The 8,142-nt window shown below is 33.5% G+C and overlaps 1 long non-coding RNA gene across 1 annotated transcript; it reads right to left on the bottom strand.

Annotated features, from left to right (window-relative positions):
* Positions 1-1,492: 1,492 nt before the first annotated feature.
* On the bottom strand, positions 1,493-6,331 carry LOC134259108 (uncharacterized). The gene is made up of 3 exons (XR_009990285.1): positions 6,107-6,331; positions 4,747-4,919; positions 1,493-1,788 (listed from the first exon to the last, which is right to left on the bottom strand). It is a non-coding gene; the product is annotated as an uncharacterized LOC134259108 (long non-coding RNA).
* Positions 6,332-8,142: the final 1,811 nt, after the last annotated feature.

Raw genomic sequence — 8,142 nt, 5'->3', positions numbered from 1 at the left:
AGTGAAGTTTCCGGAACTACAAAACCTAACTTATGGGACACTTTTAGATGTTCTGTTAAATGATTTTGTTTTAAAAAACATATGTCCAGTGGTTTTCTTTAAATCCTTGACGTAAAAGTGTTAAGTATAATAATAATAATAATAATAATAATAATAAAACAAGACGCGCTCTTGCAACACGTGCGCGCAAAATGACCTTTTCGCAAAAAGCGAAAAAAAGGTTTTACCTAATAATAATATCATTCGAAATAAAGAAACCGAAACAGAAAACAATAAGGTCTTCCGTTGGAAACGGAAGACCTTAACTAGAGCCAAGCTCGTTGCAAAGCAACGAGTAGGTCTTCCGTCCTGTTTTGACCGGAAGTGACATCAAAAAAAGAAAGCAATGAGCTAAGTTGTCTCCAGTGATTTTATAATTTCAATTTTGAGTCAAAACCTTCAAAATAAGCTTTTTTGGCTACTTCTGGTTTGACCAAAAGTGATGTGAATTGACAAAAAATTAACTTTAATGCCTTCAGTGATATATGTTACCCAAAACCTTGTCAAGAATGACAAAAATATGCACTTTCTGATGACTTTCGGTTTGACCGGAAGCGACGTCACCAGACGCATTTTGACGTATTCAATAGATTAAGCTTGACATTTTGAACAACTTTGCTTCTTTGACGTATTACAAATTCAAATTTTTTTTTCAGATATTAAGGAAAAAATTTTGGTCCCTCTAAGTCCTTAATTATAGGGGCAAGCCCTTTATAGCTGATATCCTTTGAAAGATCGTGATATTCTTCACAACTTTTGTTCTTAATGTCTTTACAAAATATTAACATGTAAAAAGATATTGCAGAAAAGGTGTGAACATTTTCTAAATCCCCAATGGGATTTTTTACAAGCCATAGCGAGCGCCGACGTGCTGCACTTCCGGAGAAAGAGAGAGGTATGTGTCACATCAGCACATGTAGCTCTATCATCACTGAAAATATTATGTTTCTGTCTAAAAGCAATTTTGAGAAAAATGCTGGTCAATGTGACCCTATGAAAATCACTAAATCACAGAAATCTACACTAAAGAATGCTCTGTGCCAAGTTTAACTTAACTTTGTCCAGTTGTTCTGAGAAGGAAATGAAATTCTGAAGAATTTAAGATAAAGATGATAATGGGTGAATTTTCAAAATTTTACTACAGCTTTAGCTCATATGAGCTAAACTGTAAACAGATTTTGTGCTTTGTTGACTTTGATATGTGACTGGACATCTCTTTGGTCTTGTGTTTGAAATAACATTTCCTTTGTTCTGAATCATGCACATTTGTTAATGCTTTAGTTGTTTATGCCAAGATAGCAATGTTCCTTCAATTATACTGTAAAAATAAACATATTAGATCTTATATATTGCCACTGAAGACAGACCTCTATCATCTTTACCATTAGAATTGGTATGTCTTCCCTTGGAAGCGGAAAACCTCAATACAGATGTAAACATGCAAGATCTGACAAATATTTAAAAGAACATTTATTCCAAATTAAACATATTAGATTTTGCAACAAAATCTATTTATCTTGAAAAACTGAAAGCAATTGATATAATCATATTTTTGGATTTATGTCTGTTTCTCAAATCAAAGTTTAAATATGATATATTTAAAATCATCTTCTTAAACTGAGACTTGATTCAGTTGATTGTTTCAATTTTATTCTGCTGTTTATTCTTTGTCATCTCCCAAAAGAGGCTCTTCTGGCAAATCATGATCATGCTTGGCATCAAATTTCAGTACTCAGATGACAGTCACACCTATCAAAACAAATTTATTTTTTTAAAAGTACAACTTATCAGATAAGATAAACCATCAAACTTAGTTATAAGATATTGTTATACCTTTAAAAAATTGTTCCTATACAAATCTATACAGAAAAAAGTCTAACATTTTTAATGTTTTGCTGAGCGGGCATAAAAAAATCGATGTTGGACCGCTCGGAGAGATGTTGGACTGCTTACGTCACAGAATGGGCGGAGCTTAATCTCATTTTCATTCTTTGGTTTTAACTCTTTTCTCCCTAATGCATTCCATCCTTTACCTCCTGATGCCACCATTTGACGCTATGCCCCATTTCCCTGTTGACGACTTTTGACGCATGCACACAACAACCCTAAATAACTCTGTGATTTCCCCTGTTTCTAAATAAATTCAGCTCTAAATAATAGCCAATCATGTGTATTACACATTAGGTAATGTTACTATAATTAGTAAAGTCACAGCTTGGTGTGAATTCACGTGAGATTTACCTGTGTGAAAACAATGGCGCCCAGTCTGTTTACAAGAATAATTTGGGTCTTGTCACAGGCAAAATTCAGTCTTAATATTGCATTTTATGTAACAAACCTTTGGTTGTATCATTATTCACAATGTTTTTACATCAATTCTTAAGTTGAATTTAAAGGAAAATAAATTTTACAATGAAAACTAGAAGGAAAAACTTCATAGAATTTTGAACAATAACAACAATGGCGGCCTTAGATTTCCCATGTGTTTTATAAATACTAAATATTCTACTTTCAGCATTTTTTTCATCAGGGCATTGATTTAGATAAATATTAATTCATTTCCCCACAAGAGACTTTTGCAAGAAATGGCCAACTAAATATATAAAATATTTATAAACAACATGTCTGCATGAACATGATTGTGAAGTTTGGTTGGCTCAAGACTAAGATAATTACCTTTCATCATTAAACTATCTTGATTAATTATAATTAAAAAAATAATGAGCATTTTAAATGGTTTGGTATTATATGTTAAGTTTACTGATATGTTTTATAGAAAATTTCTCTAACAGTGAGGATAATATGAAGATTAGTTGTGAAAATTTCATTTTACCTGGTTTCACCTATATTGTTAATTGTAGATTAATTATTCTTAAAAAATTATATGACAATACTATAAAGTTCAATCCATTCCCCAAACATTGATATATAATATGTGACACTTTGATGATGTTTAGGTACTTAAATAACATGTTCTAAATGTAATGGTCAGTCATTTCAAGTCAGTCAAAAAGGCTTCAGGGGGCAGCCAGATAAACACTCTAGGGAAATCGCAAGTGCGTCAAATGGTGGCAACAGGGGGAAAAGAGTTAAACAATGACAGATCTAATGTTACATTATGGAATATAGTACAAAATACATATATGTCAAAAAATATATAATAAAATGAAAGGTATAACAAAACATTTATTGACAGAGTTCTCGGGCAAAATGCGTTTTGTCGGACCCTCGAACCAAACTGTCTGCCTTCGGCCTAACGGCCTAGGGCAGACAGTTTGGTTCTTTGGTCCGACAAAACGCATGTTGCCCTCGAATTCAGTCAATAAATGTATACTGTCACGTTTCTGCATGTGTATTATTTGTAAAACTACTCTATAATCATTTATAAATTTAGGTTTACAGGCAGTCATTTGAGGATGTAATAAATAACATATTAGTTTTTCATGATTTCAAATAAAGGGTATGTACATAACTTGTTCATGTCAAAATTTATTAGGAATGGTAATGGTTAACAGTTGTTAACCGACTAATCAGTCAGAAAGATGGTATCTGGTTATGATTTTTTATGTGTCAGGATAAGGCCATTCATAAAGGTGTTACAGCACATTAGGAACAATGCACTAATGAAGTGACAAAACAGCATCGCATAAGAAACAATGAGCTAGCGCAAAGTAACAATGCTGCTCTACCTCATTTAAAACACCATGCTACTAAGTTTATGACAGCATGCTAATTGTTTAAGACACTTACATGCTAGCGTGAAGTAAAAATGTGCTATCACGCTTATGAGAATGGGCTAGTGTGCTTATGACAACACGGTGACAATGTACTTAGTGCGTTTGTAACAAAGTTTCAGCAGGCTGTTTACACTACGCCGTCAAGCTTACACATTATAAATAGATTGTGTAAAGTTGTATTTATAGCATGGCAGCATGTTGAGCATCAGCACAACTGCATGTTGTTCTAAGTTGCCTTAGCTTAACAGTGTTGAGAACACTGTGTTAGCACAATGTTCCTAACACACACTTTAACAAATTGCCTTATCAGGACACCATTTAGTTTTCCATATATATTTTAAAAAGACTGGGAATAAAATTAAATTTTCGATAAGCTTCTTTTCATTATAAGTGTTTGCCTAAGCGTTTTTTACTATATAACCCAAATACATCATTGTCTGTTATGGTAGCCTAGTGGTAGGGCAATCGCTATGTATAATCATGAAGCTGGGCTTGATTTTAATTCACTGCATCAAACCTAAGACAAAAACATGTACGCAGTTATGTTCCCTAGCCATGCATGCACCCAACATTTGTAGTGAATAAGACCCTAAAAACCTCACAGTAGATGTTAGGATAATGACCCTGAGTTCCAAGTAAAGGTCCATATTGAAGCTATTCACCAGATCCACCCAAGAGCTATGCTTCACTCACCTTGTAAGCCTGAATAATGAAGAGGGGGTGTTTCCTGAGGGAAACTGGAGAGACAGCATAAAGTCCACAGAGGGTCTAACCAGGGAATCTATCTCAGATTGTAGGGTTGGATCCTTGATCTGATCAAAAAGAAAAATCTACATCTATAATGAAGTAAACAAAGGAACTTGTCAGTTGTGAGTCTCTCTCTTGGCCTGAGTATATATTAATGAGTCAATGAGTGAGATTCTCATGATAACATTATCAATCAAAGTATCAATAAGAAGCTGATACTTACTGCTAAATGCTAGAGACAGGTTACTCCAAAGAGACTGTATAAACCGAGATTCTGTGTCACAGTAGGTGTGGGTGTTGGCACGAAAAGGATCCCTTACTTCTCAAAGGCAATAAGTGCTGAGTACAAGTCTATATTTGCAGCTTACTATCCCAAGTGGTGGCATCATAAAATGACTGAAAAATTTTCAATAGACTAATTAACAAACAAACAATTTCTGCAGCCTTATCACAAATAAAAGCAAACTCTACTATTACATTTTTTTTTTTACAAATTTCTTTTGCAATTTAACTAAGAAACATACATATGACATAATAAAATATTGATTTAATTAACTGAGCAATATTATATTGTGTGCAATTTTTTTGTCAATAAATTATACTAAATTTTTTTCTGCAGTAACTTTGGACCCACAGTGCTTTGCTTCTTTGAGCTACATTCAAGCTTTAAAGTGGTATTGCAGGCCAAACTTACACTACGACGTCATGTGACTTTAGAGTCTAGTGCCCTGTTCAGACGGAGAGTTTAATTCGCAGTAAATTATTGCGAAGTAAACTAAATTAAATGCAAATCAAACTAATGTGAATCAAACTGTGTTCACATGACAGCTAATTATAATGCAAAGTAACCAAATCGAATAAAAATTTTACTTTGACAGTCATGCAGGCTTCAGTTAGGCTTTTATGACATCATTTACAAATCATGTCACCTTAGGCATAAACAGATGTATTTGACATAATGTCACAGTGTCTGTTTTCACATTTTAGTAATTAACACTTTATTTTCCTTAGTTTTTCACTCAAAAATAGCACAAGTACTTAAAGCTGACCACCAACATGTAGCATTTGACTTAATTTTGCCATTTCACATGCCTCAAAATTTAATTGGAATTAGCTTACCTTAGTCATGTTAGTGTTCACAAGGAGCTAATGCAAAGTAATTTAATGCGCAGTAAATTAATTCGAATTAAAATAATTTGAATTGAACTCAGTCCATGTGAACATGCATCGATGCATCAAATGTCTAGTGCGGTTTGACAAGCCTGATCTAAATTAAAAGTGAATAAGTATCTGCCCTTACCATGCTTATCGTACCCTAACATCACATCCGTCAACATATTATTAGTTGAAAAACATTTTGTTTTGAACATGTTGAAAGCAAGTCTTGTTGAAATTACATGCTCACACATATTTAAATAAAATTTAAAGCTGTGGGGATTTTAAAAGGCTAACTGAGAGCGTCTGAACTGTAAAACAGTTAATATATCGCTGTGTCTGTGTATTTCTAAAAATATCGACAGCTGATAAATGCTCTAAGCTGCCATAGTAATATAATGTAAATTTTAGGTAAACAAAAATCTTACCTTCGAATTCATTCCCATGGTCCACGCCAATCATAAATTAAAATGTAACCGTCAGCTCTTTAATCATTCGATACAATTATCACTGGGGAATCCGAAACAGAGTCAAGAGTGTTCATCCTTGTTTATTACTGTGACAGTCGGAATTTCCTCGTAAACAATTCACACAAGAATATATAAATCGGATAATTTTGCTTAGAATAATGCTCCAGAAGATTGATAAAGTACTTTGAGCTGCAGATAAAATGTCCGTGCATGTTTACATACGGCTTGTATGGTGAGAAAATCCTCAACTTCACTTTGTAAACATGATCAACATGTGTCTGATATGCCGATTTCGATGGGACACACTGAAACCCGGATGTACTAAAGACCTGAAATTACCCGATGTTTTTATTTTAAATTAAATGATAATATTGAGTACTTAAAATGTCTTATTTTAAAGACCTTTGACTATGATGCATTATGTTATACAAGAATTCATTTGTTTGGAATATTACTGACAATTTTTAATCAGGTCAAATCAGGATTTTAGCATATCAAGTCTTTAGAACCTTCCCGTTTCCCATAATGCCGCGCGTTGTTTACACCTATACAAATGCAGAAAAAACCCATTTTGATTTCACCTTTTGTTGTGTACATACATCACATTTTAAATTACTTGCATAAAAAGAAAACAGAGAAACACCGAATCAACACTATATCTTACTGATGCATCAACTAAAACCAGGGACCTATGTTAGTATAAAGGTCCCTGCTAAAACTGTGCGTTAGTGGCACAGTAAAGGCTTGGCTGGCTACAGTAGCTAGACAACTTGTCCATGTAAGGTTTTTCCCACATATTTGTTTTATAAAAAAAATAAAGTTTGGAGTTTGTTTATCTTTATACCAAATGACAGGGTTTTTCATCAATTCGAAATAATTTCAGATAAAATTTTTCATAGTATAACTGTTACCATTAAAAAATTAATATTTTTAGCTCTCAGAAAAAAAACGTTTATGATCTATTTACCCCAAGCCTAATTATAGGGGCCAGCCCCTTTTCCTTAATCTTATATGAAAGCTCTCATAATTACGCACAACTTTTGTTGTATATTTCTTGCCAAACTATTCTCGGTGCAAAAGTAATTACGCGTTTTGACCGGAAGTGACGTCATTTGACGACTTTTGACAATTCCGGCATTATTTCCGGCTGACGTCACAGTCAGCAAGTCAGAAAAAAATTGAAAAACTCAAATTCAATCGTTTTATTTGATTTATTTTGATTCAAAGGAAAAACTTTAAATTTTCGACTACTTCCGGTTTTTACCGGAAGTACTTCTGATGGATGCTTTTTGTTGAGGATTGTGAATAAAAATATATGTTCTATTTGCCTTTAATCAATCCCGTTAAATTTTTCAAAAAATCTTAAAATTAAACATCCCTTCCTGTGTCGACCGGAAGTGACGGATGCGAAATTAAAACACGTCATGCATAACTCAATAAGATGTTTTATAATCCCTGAAAATATCATGATTCAATCTTGAGTGGTTTACAAGAAGATGCTTGGACAAAATGACAATTTAAAAAAAGAAAATCGGACAAAAAATGCGACCGGAAGTGATTTTCAAAAAAATGAAAAAAAAGTCTGGAGATATTACAACAATGCATCATTCCTGAAAAAATCTTCGAAATCGGTTCAGTAGTTTCGGAGAAATCACGTGTACTATGAAAAGGGAAAAATAATAATAATAGGAAACATAAGAAAAACAGTAAGGTCTTCCGAAGGAAGTCGGAAGACCTTAATAATAATAAGAAACCGAGTAAAAACAATATGTTCCCAAACTCCGTTTGGGGAACATAATTACAGATGTTCCCCAAACGCTCCCCAACTCCCTTCTCATGCCATATTTCCTGTAAGTTTCATTAAAGAAGGCAAAATCTATGCAGTTAAAACGTAAACAACGTTTTCCCAAAAGTATACCAAGTATTTCAAATTTAAGCAATGCAGGCGTGCGCATGTGATTGCATGAGCGTAATGACGATATCATCTTGTCAAA

Source organism: Saccostrea cucullata, unplaced genomic scaffold (genome assembly GCF_032062105.1).
Source record: "Saccostrea cucullata isolate Sc308-1 unplaced genomic scaffold, CSIRO_AGI_Scuc_v1 ctg13159, whole genome shotgun sequence".
In the NCBI taxonomy this organism is placed as follows: domain Eukaryota; kingdom Metazoa; phylum Mollusca; class Bivalvia; order Ostreida; family Ostreidae; genus Saccostrea; species Saccostrea cuccullata.
Note: the sequence above shows the minus strand (reverse complement) of the source record. Positions and strands in the feature narration are given on the sequence as shown.